Genomic DNA, 15,625 nt, shown 5'->3' with positions numbered 1-15,625 from the left:
TTGTTTTGTCAACCTCGACAAGGTCTGGCAAATCATTACCTACTTTGTTTAGTTGTCGCCTACGGCCCATAACCATATATTCACTTTTGCTGATGTTCAAACTAAGTTTGTTAATCCTCATCCAATTTGGTATATTTTCCAGCTCGTTTTTCAAATCTGTTAAGAGTTAATTCAGATTTTCTGACGCGATATTCACACATGTATCATCAGCATACATATTTGGGATCGTGCTTTTTAGGCAATTCTCAAAATCATTAATGTATAGTATGAAGAGTAAGGGTCCCAAACACGAGCCCTGCGGAATACCGCACTCAATGCTGCTTTTGCTGGAAGTGGATCCGTCAAAATAACAGAAATGCTCCCTATTGGTCAGATAAGAAGTGAACCAGCTGTGGGAAGTGCCCTCAGCACCATGCTCTCGTAACTTCGACAATAGGATTTTATGGACAACGGTATTGAATGCCTTTTTGAGATCAAGAAATATACTTAAGTTTATCTTCCCTTCATCAGAGTTCTTGAACCAGGGGTCTATAACATTCAATTGACATGTCATTGTACAGTGCAGTTTTTGGAACGCAAACTGGTTTTAAGCAAAGCCTGTTTTGTCTCTTTAGAATCTCCATTAGTTGGTCGTGTACAATCTTTCTAGAATTCTAGACAAAACTGATAACACTGAGATAGGCCGGTAATTGTTTACATCTGTTTTTGTGCCCGCCTTATGAATAGGTGTTACTCTGGCTAATTTCCAGATTTGGGGGAAAATTCCCCTTTGTAAAGATGCATTGTATATCAGTGTCAGTGGTTTCGTCTTTCAATCTCAAAATGATCATTGAAAAATCTACCGCATGCGGCGGGCTTAACAGGAACGGAAAAGTAAAATTGGCGCAAAACAATTAAGGTTCTCCGGCGTCGCGTTATCTCTTCAAAAAGTAAAGGGCTTTTCCTTTGCATTGGTGACTGGAATCCAAGGTGAAACCAAACCCCGTGTAACTCGTGTAACGACGTCCACGGACAGAAGATCATTAAAAAGGTTTGTTTACGTGCCGTAAAAAAAATTTGTGCGCGACAGCCTACGTGTAAAAAGGATTTTGTTCGCCAATCTTAAACGGCACAGAGTCAGGAAATTGACAGACTATGAAATTTCTATGCGTGAAGCGTTGCTGCTTAGTCTGAATCGTTCTTAAACGATTGGTTTCCATCAATTTCCACTTTATGTGAGCCTTTGCTTTCCCATACCGACTTCTTTGTCCTGTCCCTTCCGCAAAACAACCCTTTACGAAGTTCTCCCTCCATGCTCCTGTTGCAGTACGACGAGGCTACTTTTTCGTGGACTGATAAATCTAACGTTGTGAAATCAGGGTATGAGATCAATCGTGACGGCTTGGACGATGGAAAAATATTATTCATTAAACGTAAAAATCTTCTCGATGCGCTGCGATGTACAGCTTCCCGCATCATCTCGCCTACCTTAACCTTTGTATCTTGTTATCTAATGCCGTCATTAATAGACCTGTAATCGACCCTAAATCCACGAGTCGCCTGCCCTAAACTGGCGCATGCAAGCGCCTGCCAAATGAAATGGTGTCATGGTTCAAAACGTGTTTCTTTTATAAGATTATGGTTACTGTACTTGTTAGGTGCCGTTTATAGCCAGAACCAGATGACATCGTGTCTATTTCTGCTGTGGACGGTACAGAATATTGTATTTTGTTTTCGTGTTTTTAACAGTGATATAAAAGAATTTGCTGCGATTCCCTTTCCTTCCAAATCTCACTTCAGATGCTGTGGTGGATCTACCCCATCCACAAGCATCAACACAACAACATTGTCCCGCAGCATTACACGTGACCCAGCCTATTTAAGTTGACTAATGACCGAAGACTGAATGCAATTTCACTGTAGTCTTGGCCTCAATCCGCAAAAGCTTTCTTTGTTTGCAGATGAGGCTTGCGTCCCAACGTAGTCGACGAATTCGTTATCGTATCTGCAAATTTTGGAATTTGCTCTCTAGAGTTGAAATTTTCGAATACGCTATGAAATGAATCTGCTGACTTGTGGACGCTCGAATCGGGCTCCAGCGCATCATGACACATGCTCTGAATGAAATGTTTACACATGAGCTGTTACAATTACAGTGAATCTGAATGAGTGTGGACGACTGGACTCGATTTGAATTCGGTGCCTGTGAACTTGTTGGGGAGTTGTTCGAAAGACTAGAGCATTTCAAAGTTAAAATCGCACATTTGCACAAGCGCAGTTAAAATCATTATTTACACGTCGCATAATGTGTTCTTTGGTAGGAATAAGCCTGTTTCGAATCAAAAGACAAATAAGATTAAGAGAAAGAGAAAAAGGTGTCATGAGAAGAGTGAGAATGAAATTCTGGTTTATTCTCGAAAATTTTTGAATCCGAGAAGAAAAATTTGTAGATTCTAAATTGTCCGCATAGGCATCAATTGGGTCTTAGTGTCAATGAATTGGGTCTGTTAATTAAGATAACCATGAAAATACTATGGTTGCATTCATCTGAAAATTTAACAATTTGATCAAGAAGCCGAGTGGGGTACGTTCAGGTTATTAGAGACTTTGAGCTTGATCTTACTTTTTAGGGCCCCTAAAGATTTTGACCTTTGAAAATCTGCCCTGTTGCTCCTTCTCAGAGGGCTGCCTCAAGACTGACCATTCCATCATATAACCACAGTGCGATGTCATCAACTGTGCGAAGTCAACAAGAGTTTAATCAAGTATGTAGATTCATTCTAATCTTCCCTAGATATAATGGTACCTTCAACAAACTAAAGGATGGCTTTTAGTCGCAAAACAGTTCTTTTTAATCTATCAACCAGATGCTTATTCCATAAGACGCGGCAACGTGTTACGTATCAAAGAAAGTATGACTGAAATGAGATTCTGGTTCACTCCAAGTGTTTTTAACATAACGTTTATTGATTCTGCTTCTTGGTTTACTAATCTTGATAAATCCCCAGGTTAGCGATCATTTCTTCAAAATGTCTGAATTTTTCATGGGCAACCTGTCTTTCAACGTGCATATTCAGTGAGAATAAATGTATGGCAAGTTTTATCGTACGTGTTACAAAAAAATTCAATTCTTATGACAAGTCTGTACGTACACATAAACATAAACACAAACTTATAAGTGTCTAAAAGAAAGATTTTTTAACTAGTCGGTAACGAGGAAAACCGATGCCGTATAAGCAGATATGAAAATACCATCTGTGTGTTTAACAAACGGTATTAAACTGTTACACCTGAAATCAAGCTCAGGTTGATCATAAGGCAACATGTTTGCTGCATTTCAAATACCTCCACATAGGATAATCATTCTTGGACTGTGATGACAATTCAGTGTTTTATAATGTACGAAGAATGAGTACATGAAGAGGGGGTGCTCGATCAACCGAAAGGAAGGTATATATATATCTCTCAATATCGTAGGACAGTGCACAATACATTTGCACGTAGAGTGTAATATAGCATAGAGTGGGAGAAAAAAAAACTACATGTTTTATCTCTACAAGCCTGTTTCGTGAATAACTCAATCTTCAGGAGATGTTGATACACTGAGATATTCCTCGTATAAATACAGAAGTTGGTACGAAAGGTTTTACATATCTATCAATATCTATCAATTTGTAGAATTGTAGCCAACCGTGTAACAATGGATCGGCATTTTCATGACTCGAACAATGGACACGCACAGGCCGAATTCAAAGGCCTGAGACAATCGAAACAATGCACGCATAGAAAGCCGAAATCAAAGGATTTTCCCAATTTTCCCAAACGAACAATCGAGAATCGTGAGTTTCCCGATTAAGTAGGCAATTAAGGTTCGCTAATCAACACTTTGGTCTTTAATCATGCTATTAAATTGGGTTCGGCTGCTAGCGTGCGATCCCCTTTATAGTCATCCTCTTCGATTCGACCAATCGTCTTTAGATTTGCTCGTCACATTGTGCAGTTATAATTGGTTCTGCACGTGCATGTTGAACGGTAGCCAGAATAGATCAGAAACTTCTCGTAATTGAGAATGGTTGTTTCATCTTGTTCAGCGTCGTCAACATAATTAGGCGTATAATTTGCAATTTGCTATGTGGGGTACAAAAGAAAGTGCGGCAATATGCGATTTCACGAGTTTCTGCAAGAATTAACTTTCATGCATGAGACCTGGAAAGGCACTTGGGACATTTGAAGATTCTGAAGCAAGGGCGGGAAAGTGTTACAAATCTGTTTAGTTTTTCGCAAGTTTTGCAAAGTTGGCGAAAATTATTCGAAGGTTTCCAGGCTTTGCAAAATTTTTGCAAAACGCTTGCAGGGACTTTTCAATTTTCTCTGGGGTTGATCCAAAATTCACTCGAAATTCTTCAGACCCCATGTTTTATAAAGAAAGGGCGAATATGTTGGATAAGGTAGTTTGGTGTAGCAATAACATAGAAACAATGGAAATTTGTTAAACTTCCGAGGTTACGAGACCAATAGTTACGCGAATAATCAATTAATAATCTTGCGATTTGTGACTACATTTCTTAATCAAATAGTTGAATTGCCGAGTTGAAGAAATCTTTGAATTCGCAACTTGGAAGTTTACGAAATTAAAAGTTTGCCCGGTCGCAATTAGGTACAAAAGATTCCCCTTCGTAATCAAGTAATTGCACTGCCGCGAGATCATTGCCGTATTTAATCGAGTGAGCGCCGCGGCGCTCTTTTAATTTCCGGTACTTTTGAAGCGGCGCTTATTCGGGGGCGGTGCTTTTTAAAAACCCTGCCATTTTTTAATAAAACAAAAAAGTTTTAAACAATCATTTAACAGTAAAACATACAAATTTAAAAATACCTTTAAAGGTTCATAAAATTTCAATGTCACTGTTGTCTTCACTGTCGGAGACCAACTGAATGCTTGTTGGTCATGTTCCGGTGAAGTTGTCACGCTTGATGAAGAATCTTCTCGAAGCAAACACAGAAAATAAACAGATCGCACAAGGTACAGGAAAAAGAAAAAGAAATTGGCCTTGTTGTTCCAGCAAAGTTCTCTGCCTTCACGACAGATGTACACATTGCCAAGAATCTGAAGAGAGAGTTAAATAAGAAAGCTTTAAAATATTTTCACTTTGAACTAAGTGTGTTTTGATACAAGAAAATAAATTTGCGAGGTTGATTTAAGATTTGCAGTTTTTTGTTTGACTCTAACGATTCTTACAGTTTTTCGATTAAGCGCCGCATATACAAGAAGATAACTGCGGCGCTCATTCGGGGGCGGCGCTCGTACGGGGGCGGCGCTCGTACGGGGGCGGCGTTCACTCGTAGAGATGATAAAGATACAATAGCCGCAGATATGTTCTCTTTGTTGTCAGCCATTTTTGAAATCTTGACGGGCAACGTAAAGAACGTTACCATGCAAATGTCACGTGACTTTCTTCAGCCCGTCAAACCGGGCTGGGAAAACTTCATATGATAGCGAGCTGATTTTAGCCAGGTTAACCGAGCTATCATCATAATCGTCATCGTCATCATCATTAGTTTTGTCATCATCGCCAACTCATAATATCGAAGTGCCATTCCTCTTCATTCTTCGTACATTGCAAAAGCCGTTTTTGGCGCCAAAATCAGTGAATCAGATAATCGCATGGTTCATATTTATTTTCGACAAGAACACACAGAAACAGAAGCTAGGATGCCGTTCCATTTTCTCTCGTGTAAACAGGGTCTGATTTGTTGATTCGCTTTCGCCAAAGTCGCGCGACCAGAGCGAATCGACGCTGCGATACTGGGAATACGATTTTGATTGAAATTTGGCTTTGAGCTTTGATTAAGACTCTCTTGACAAGAACCCGTGATAAATCTGGCAATCTAGCTCTCAAATGTCGTGGTTTGTGTTGAGTGCTTTATCCTTTGTTGTTGAGTGTATATATTTTCTAGCCTGGAGTTTTCGATCTATGTTCAGACGTTTTAAACTCTGAAGAGTGTCAGACGAAAAGCTTTAGTTTACTCAAATGTTTGCTTTTTTCAAAGCCATTTTCAAGTTTTCTACCACCAAAAGATTGTTTGCATGTTACATTAATTGGAGTTGAGATTGACGAACATTTCACGTTTGACACTCATATCGATCAAATTTGAAAGAACGGCAGCAAAGCAGTTACATTCCCTCAAGCGAATAGCAAAGCATATGGGAGTTTTTATGAAGGACTACTTTTGCCTAAACTAACGAGTTGTCCAAAATCCCTTTTTGATACAGAGTGTCACGCAACTGTAAACTTTAGCATCAGATTGCTCGGATTTCAATGATCGAAAGTCTGAAACACACTTCCAGGTGAAACCAAAACAACCCGAAATTCAAAAGAATTCAAGAATCTGTTTAAAACTTGGTACAAGGGTTTATTTTAACATGCAGCGATAACCAATTTGTGCAGTGATAAAAAATCGTAATTGTGCAGTGATAAACTCATTCTGTGCAGTGATAAAACTAGAATAAAGAGACGTCGCATTGAAAAAGTAAAATTGCAGCAACTACCAATAGGCATTTAAAAAAAAGAGCATTACAGTATTAAAGACGAAAACAAAACAGAATCAATGATCATAATCTATAAAATTTATCTGAAATTTGTTCAGTAGCTAGAATCTATCTAGCTTGGTTCGTTCTTCATCTTCTCCTTTGATATCTTTATTTTCAAAAACATGTTTATACTTAGATTACTTTTCCCCTTCAAAATTTCTTGCGAGGCATCGATGAGTGCCGGTAAAATTCACAATTTTAACATACAGCTAGTTTGATAGGTGTGGTCATGAATATTTTTAAAAGGCAACACTCAAATCTTCAAATACTGTGAATATTTTCATGATAAAAATTCCTTAAAATAGACCTTGTATTGGTACCATTAAAATAAATTCACGTCTTCTTTTTGTAATAAATAAACTGTCTTTAGCAATCCTCGAAACTGTTTATGTTAGTCTGAATTAGTGCTTCCCCATTATTGTAACAACTAACATGAAATAAATCATACAACTTAGTACAAAACAATTGGTTTTGTCACAGGGGACCGGAATGCAAATTATTTTCCATACAGAGTTCAACACTGACTATTTCTCAGTTCAACACTGTCCTATTTGTGTGTCCAGAAAGCTGCAGCCTGCAGTGTTGCATGTATATGTCAAATGTCCACTAGATTATGTTTACATTTAGATTTTGTGATACAGCAATAGCTAACAACTTGTAATTAGAATTTTCAAGCTTGAATAAACTATTTGAATACATTGAAAAACACTTTAAGCCTTGGGAAATCTCCATAAAAGCGGTATAAGAGACTTTAAAATTAACGGCTAGAAAGGATAAGCATGAATAATTCAGGCGAAAGAATTCGGATTATCGCAAAAAATAACAAAGTTAACGCCACCTGGCTCTAATTTTTAAAAATAATTTCACCTTTTATTGTGCAGTATTTTGTCGAGCAATGCTAATGCCATTTCAATCTTTAATAACAGTTCAGATTCCTCATATTTTGGAAAGTCGTTATACCAGTGCTGGTCATAAGAAAATTATCATTCTGTATTCAAAAATAAGTCTTTTATCTTCAAGAAAATCTGAAGAAAATGTTGATATCTTTTTACAATAGGAGGTTCGCACTTCGCATTGCGAAACCAGATGACTTATGCTAATTGCTGCTTGTCATTGTGCTTCTATTTTGTATCGAATTTTGCATCCATTTGTTGTTGACAAAACCTTAATGGCTTCCATTCTGTTTTATCACAAGATTATTGAACGCTCTGAGGGAAGCCTCGCTGAATTTCAACCAATTGGATCACTGTATATTTAATATGCATTATCTCTTCAAAGTCAGCAGTATGCTCCCCAGATACTAGCTGTATATTCGTTGTCAATTTTTTGTATCAAGTTAGGTTCGTTTTGGAGTGTTTTTGTTGATGTTTGTATGCAGATGAGAAATGACTTTACTCATCTGTGTTCAAATGCTAATAGCAATGCATCGAGGCTTTGAGATTGAGCTTGAAACGTATTTCAAGTCGCTGTTTATTTTCGTTTGAATATTTTTTGGAGTTTAAAACGTGAGAAGAATTGATAGGGGATTACAGTTTCAATTGCAATCAAAAAATTGAGGCTGATTCAATAATTGATCAATGAGCGTAAATCGTATTTAACTTTTTTAAACGAATTTAGTCTTTATTCTTGGAATATTTTCTTTTACGGTACCTTAACGATATTTGATATCAAAACCTTTTTTGGAAATTCTTCAACAATCATTCGAGCAACTTATGATTACACTTCAAACAAACATAATGTCTAGCCATCCAAGTTTTGACGTAAGGTGTCAAACTAGAGCATCAAATTTTTCAAAACAATTCAGGCGCGCAATATTTGCCAGAGAATGCGACAACACCTGCTATTTTTCAGACCCGACTTTAATAAATTTGATTCATATTAAAGGTTTGCGTAAGAAATGGCAAATGTTGTGCTGGCAAGCCTTCTTTGTTTAACATTTGTATTGGCTGATCGTTGTCCTGTTTGTTTTAGAAGTTTTTCTACAAAAAATAGAATCTATCTGTTTTAGCTCTAATTGTATCCATCTAGACAAAGAAAATCGCAGGAAAAGCGAGGTTTTTCAAAACAGAGTTGTAAATGAGAGTATGTTTCGAAAACGCATCGTTTCAGAACAATTTTAATTTGATACTGAAAAAATTATGGAAAGTCACAAAAAAATAAAAGGTCGACCTCGGTATAAAGAAAAATTGCAAACAGCATGCGTTTGGCAATTGGCAAGACGAAAGGGCAGGTTGTTTTTTCGTTTTGCTCAAACATATTCTGGTAGCCCTTTTGATATATCTAGGTAGAGCCCACTATGTCTAATCTTATCTGTTCCATGATATGCTTGGTTTCTCTTTTTCGATGACAAAATGTAGTATTCATTATCAAATAAAATGTAGCTAAAATAAATATAGATCTATTCTCTAATTTCAGCAAGTTTGAAAAAGATCCAATACTGCAATTCTTGTTTTTAAGGAAGTGGTTTTGTAAGCTGGCAGTTTATCATAAAAACTATTATCTGTGCATGACCTATTGTTCCCTGTGTGTCCTGTAGCTGTGATGTGGTGCGATCACACAAGGCTCATTTCTGTACCCTTGCTGTTCTTTTTGCTTCTCTAAGGATACACAACTTTCTAGGCAGATTTCGTCATGTCTGGTCACACTTTTGCGCAAAACTCATATCGTCAAATTTATACTCATTAGTAAGGCACTTAGAGGAAAGCTGTGGAAAATGATGTTAGCAGACAAAATAGATAGAACAATGCAGAGAATGATATATGCTTTCTAATAGAAATGGTTTGAAAGAAGACTGACAAATATGTATGTAGGTTGGGTTCCAGATTGCTTGAAGTCTTTAGGATATCGACAGTATGGATTCTTTAAAAAGGTTGAATATATAAATATCAGGATTAATGCGACTTCTGAACAAGCCAGTGGCGGCTCTTGCATTATATTAGGGCTAGTGGGGCAATAGGTTTTAGGTTTACTTCTATAAAATATATGATAATTTTGGCGTGTTTACTAATTTTGTGGCATCGATTTTTCTTATAAGCCCATTCTCTAGGCCCCAGACTAGAAGAGAATGCACCAATCAAGTGCTTCTTATAACTCGACAATTCTAATAAACTACCCTCTGATTGGCTAAACCTGCACGAACCTACATTCCTTCGGGGCTAGTTCTGAATCAGAATCTGTTTTGCGGATCCCCAAATGCAACTTAAAATGAAAAGATTAGGCCTTCTGCTTCAAAGGGATATCACAATTTCCCACAGAAGTCTTCTGACAGCATTGAGTATTTCCAATGCATACTTTCGACTTAAACAATTCTTCCTTCACATTATATGACAATTGATTACTTAGTGCGAAATTTTCGAATGAGTACAAAATCTATTCATTGCTATATTCGAGGTTTTTATGTTTTGATGGAAATCACCCATGAACTCCCCTTTTTGTTCTGAACAGAGAAACGGTCCAGGGAACTGGAACACATGAAGCTGAGCATACAAAAAATGTTGCTTTTGACGAGAAATATTGCTGTTTTATTTACAACATTTAAAAATGACGATAGCCTCGTTGACTAAAGGTAGTTCTTCAACGTTTCGTGTTTATTGCTTTGAATTTTGGATATTGCATCATCAGCCCCTACCAAAAAATTTTCCCACGAGCCGCCACTGGAACCAGCCCTTATAAAATATGCAGACAGTGTTAGGAAATAACACGAATCAAACTCGAAACTTAAATTGCACAGTACGGTGTCAAAATATTACCCCTCCCCCAAAATTTTCTCATCGAATTTAGACAAAATACAAAATCTGCTCTGCTGAGAACTGGGGGGGCGTGTCCTATATAAAAATAATGAGTGTAGCCAACACGGCGAAAAAAAGAAACATCTTTATGTTTCGACAAAAATAAATGTAACCAGCTTTAATCATTGTAACGTTGCTTTGTCGAATTTGGATTAAAGCTGGTTACAATGATTTATGTCGAGAGATAAATATGTCTCATTTTTTGCCGTGCTGGCGATTCTGTTAAAAAATATCTGTTTTCGTAGGGAATATTGATTTTGTTGAAGTTTTTGTGGCCAAATCCTTTATAAGTCTTCACATTTTAAATCGTCATAAATTCTCCAATATTAGCTTGAACAATGGGAAGAGGTTATTCTGACTAATCATATTGCAGAGAATCATAATCTGAATTCGAGACATTAAGTAAAGATTAACGGATTACTTTCCATAATGAGACCGTAAAATCATTGTCAAATATGAAACCAAAGGGAAAAAAATTACACGTAAATAGGACTAGGTCATGTTTTTCTGAATATTCAGTGGGTAAATTATCCAAAAATATTTCTTGCAACATTTTAAACATCTAAATGGTCCACTTACTTTTTTTCGCAAAGCATTATAAAATATTTTATTTACAAAATACCCCTTAAATGAAACACATCTTAAAAGGAACGAATCAATTATATGGAACTTGAGTTGTTCATTTAAAGTCGTTTTTCACAGATTTGAGTCACCCATACATAAATTTGACAGGGGCAAGATTGCAGTACAGAATATTATCTCCATTCTGTTTTAGTAGCACTGAAGGTATAGGTATAGTTTTAAACTGCTTATTGACTTGACGGCAGTTGCAAAATTAGGCCGGCTTTTCTTTTCTTCGGTATCGCTGTTTTTGTCGGCTTGCTCGGAGAACAACGAAAGAGCATTTTGAATTAAAGAAGGCTGATTAGTTATGAGTTTTGAAAAATCAATCAATAGAAAAACAAAGTATCTGTGTGATTTCCAATAAATATTTTAATTTGCTTGAAGTGTCTATAATTGATTATTGATGGTTAAAAGATATTTTAATTAATAAATTTGCTTTTGCTGTCAAGTCATGATAATTCCAATCGTTTTCAGAATAAAGAATTAAGGTTATCTGTAAACAGTTTTCTGTTCTAATTTGTTTTGTTGGCATTTACCTGCAAAGTTAATGCATTTATGTTGAACGTATTCATTTGTGTCTCAATATGTACCAGCTTTTCTAAGAATAAGCAAACAAGCAGCCACGAAGATTTCTAATATAAAGAAAGATTTCCACGGCTACCTTTTTGCAAGCCACTTTTGCAATGGAATTTTGGGAGGGATCGGAGGTCACTCCTCCTTATACAACAAGTATTAAAAAAGGATACTTTGAAAATCTGAGACTTTATCTTAGGCTCGAAAAATTTACTGCCCTGGAATTCGTACCCCCTCGTACATTTTATTAGGATAGCTGTTCATTACTAAAGCGCCACGTCCATAGTTCTACGATAATGTTTATTGCCTATCCCAATGATAAACATATGTTTATGGAACTCCTTCCACGCAATGGTGGGCTGATAAGCTGTGGCGTCACAGCCTTATCGTACGCCCCCTTCAATTATCCTGCGCAGGCAGAAAAAGCAATAAAAAATTTATGTACAACGTTCCTGCGGGGGATGCAGAAGTTGTTGTGACGCCCGTTGTGATAAGCCAGGCTATAAGAGATTTTGGTATCATTAAGTATCAGGACCGAAAAACCTGCTTCAGTGTTGGTAATCAAGCTGAAAAACATTTGCCAAATAGTTAATCTAAGCTTCCTATCCAATTAAATTCCACGAGGAAATAAAAAATTAAAATCCATACTCTTCAGAAAAAGACTTCTTTAAGAATGTTTGCGTTTCCTTTTAAATCGATAATCTTTATCAAAAAGAATCGAGTCACATTTTATGAAAAAATTCACTAATGCTTTGCCTAATTCATAGGATCAAACAGCCTGATTGACTTTGGCGCAAATTTCGCAAAGTCTTCATGCAAGGTCGCTAAGAAAATAATTAATCCATTAAAGTAAAATTATTGCCTGCCTACAGACTTTACAAAAAAAGCTATAAATTCTTGCACAGGCTAGCAAAATCCTAAAAAAGCCTAATAAAGGATTTTAACAAACATTTATGAAATGCCAAGAAGATGTGTTTAAACATATATGCGGCATTCTCAATTTATCTCTTTTTCTGGTAAAGAAGGGCATAAAGGGAATATTACTGGCCCAGCATCAAGCTGTAGTTTTGTGCAGCCACTTTGAAGATCAGCCATTCTTTCCGCGCACTTTTCAATATTCAATCGTCCCACTTTTTTTCTGTCCAATCACCACTAAATTTGCATATTCTAAGGGTGCGTTTGTTAAATAAAAGTTATTCAGCATGAAATTATCTTTTAAAAGATGTACATACTATGTGGTTTTAGCAACATTAAAACTTTGTCCAATTGATGGGGCTTTTTTTCTGGTCATTTCAAACTTAGTATAGAACATCTGTGCCAAATACAGCTTTATATTATTTTTATCCGGGCTAGACCGTTTTTATATCAAATTCCACTACACTATAATTATGATTGGGCATATTGCGAATAATAATTTATTGCGTCTGTCACCCCTTATGACGTAGTCATTCACTAGCTACACCCTGTCTAAAGTGATTGCTTGAAAAATTGGAGGAAGGTTTTGATGGGGAAAATTCCACACGAGGAAGGTTGAGAACTTTTTTTGAACCCTGTAATCGATGTAAAATAATACTCAAAAACAGTATCAAGGAAAATTACTCTTGTTGTTTTGGAAGTCAATCGGTGTTAAACAAGATTTTTCTAGCGTTGGAAAGGTTCGGTAAGAAAAAATTTCAGTTTTCACCCACCGAAATTTTTGATACTTAATTAATGCATGATGTGATCGTAGAAATGTTGACATGTCCTTATGACAAGTATAACTGACAAATCCCTTTGAAATTTTCTTGCAAACAAAAATTTAAAGAAGAAAGTAATAAGCCATACTCCGATAAATTGTTAGGGAAATTGTTAGGAAGGTTTCTCGAGCCCGTACTTATCACTAAAATACATCTTAAAGTGAATAGTTATAAACTGATACGTGATAGACTAATTTCTACATTTCAAAGTTCATGTCTGTATAACACTGAAGACTATCCATGATGAAATGAATCTTTACCGTTGGAACGTTGTATTCTCTTATGTTTTTGTCAGTACGTAAATTGTGCTTTTCATAACTTATGAATAATGTTAATTCCTGCCACATTTTTTCAGAAAATTTTATATGCTTTTTTATGTCTCATCCCCCCCCCCCCTGCATTACCCTAATTTAGAATTAGGAGAATGGACAGGGAATCCATCACAAATGCCACTGGTACAAAGAAATGATCAGCATGTTATATTGTTGATGCATTTGCCGTCAAAAACAATGCAGGCCTTTAGCCCAAACTCCAATGTTTTTTGTATTATCCAATAGAGGCCTAACATTTTCAGTGGACCTTGCATTTAACCAAGTAAATAACGCGGACTGGTGTATACAACTTGGTCTGAAATGGCGTAGTGTTGTCCATCCCCGATCAGATACATCAATTGTCATTTTTATAGTGCTTTCTATTGCTGATAGATCTTTAGGAGCATGATCGTTGGATAGACTGTAAATAAATCTTACTTAAAATAACCAGAATAGAAAGATGGATGTAGCGTAGAGCGTCCATATAACTTTGGTCAGCATTTACTGCCACTTTCTTCCATGTTTTACATCTCACATCTAATTTTCTTTTATTGGAGTGTAAAATCAGAGTATTCATTGACAATAAATTCAATAACAAGGCTTTTGTGCGATTGATTTCTATAATATGATACATTCAAAACTTTTGACTCTATGATAGCAAGGTTTAAATAGCTACTAGCAGCACATTAGAAAGTGCTATCATAATAGAGATTTTAAATGTCTTCATATATATTTCTCAGACAAACCAATTTAATCTCGAAAAACAATACGTACTAATTTAAAATCTATGCGATGTGAAAAGATGCATAAAAAGCGTTAACAAAACAACAAAACAAATGACTTAAAAATTTCCAAAAACTTGACCCTGTGATTGATTTCGATTTTCAAACAACAATCCTTTGATACAATTTAAGCATCAACAAAAAACCAACAAACCTTTGTCCCGACATCAATCGAGGCCAACCTCTTTCTAGCCATTCTTTACCAGTGCCATTAAACGTAAAATCCCAGAGCATTTCATCGTTTCTTTCATGTCCATAAGTCATTTACAGAACAGTTGATGCTCTTGCATTTCGTTCATACACTCTAGGTAGCTGCATTTGTTTTCATTAACAGGCGTTTGGAAGCAGAAGATCTACGATGAAGTTATTTCTGAAGACCTCTGCTGAGGCCTGCTTATTGCCCATTGTAATTTCTAATTCGATGAATAGGAATTTACTTTACCAACTTGTGGAAATTGACCGACATTGCTTAAATATTCATATGCTGATTACTGGTTATTGATTTTATTCTTTGGCAGGTTCGAGTTTACGTTTATTCTGTTCTTATGTCTAGATAATAATTTACAGAAAATTCGTCAAGTTGAGAATGATTAAAAATATCGGCTTTATGTCTAGCTGGAGCTGAAGTTCTTGTTGGGGAAACGACCGAGCGAAAATCTTCAAATGAGTGAGGCAACCCTCCGTCCTGGAGTCAGAGAGCATGAGTAATGATGACTTCGTTTGATTCCATGACGGAGGGTTACCTCACTTATTAAAATACTTTCTCTTGCTCGTCTCCCCAACAAGCTCATTATTTGATTTCATACTAAGGTCAATCACTTTAAAATATTTACAAGCAATCCTAAGTTTATTCCTGTGTCTAATGCCAGCTACGTTTATCTCTTAAGAGGCTAACTTAATTTTCTTCCCATTACCGTCCAATGTTATCTAAAAAAGCTAAACAGCTATCAATCTAATGGAAGCAGATTACTACTTTTTACGAAGATTATGCCGATCTCAATTAAGAGAACCTGGCAAAGATTGCCTTATTGCCAACAAGTACTACAAAATTACACAACAAAAACTACAACAACGAAAATCTACATACAACTACAAAAGATCTACCTACACCTCAATTGTGGCAATCGAAGCGGAAAAAGACGTGAAGTCATCAAGTTTCCACTATAACTTGCTCTTACAACTTTACTATGCTAACAGAACGCAAAAAAAGGGGAGTACAGAATATGAGGTTTCTCTTCTAAGT

General features: G+C 36.3%; 1 long non-coding RNA gene across 2 annotated transcripts in view; it reads left to right on the top strand.

The window, feature by feature from the left end:
* Positions 1–9,880, top strand: part of LOC135681729 (uncharacterized) — a 71,629-nt gene extending 61,749 nt beyond the window's left edge. For both annotated transcript variants that reach the window (XR_016144475.1, XR_016144476.1), the window contains one exon: positions 2,610–9,880. This is a non-coding gene — a long non-coding RNA (uncharacterized LOC135681729). The remainder of the gene's footprint in view (positions 1–2,609) is intronic.
* The last annotated feature ends 5,745 nt before the right edge of the window (positions 9,881–15,625 follow it).

This window comes from Rhopilema esculentum, chromosome 12 (genome assembly GCF_057945365.1).
Source record: "Rhopilema esculentum isolate cy_ngs chromosome 12, ASM5794536v1, whole genome shotgun sequence".
NCBI classification, from domain to species: domain Eukaryota; kingdom Metazoa; phylum Cnidaria; class Scyphozoa; order Rhizostomeae; family Rhizostomatidae; genus Rhopilema; species Rhopilema esculentum.
Note: the sequence above shows the minus strand (reverse complement) of the source record. Positions and strands in the feature narration are given on the sequence as shown.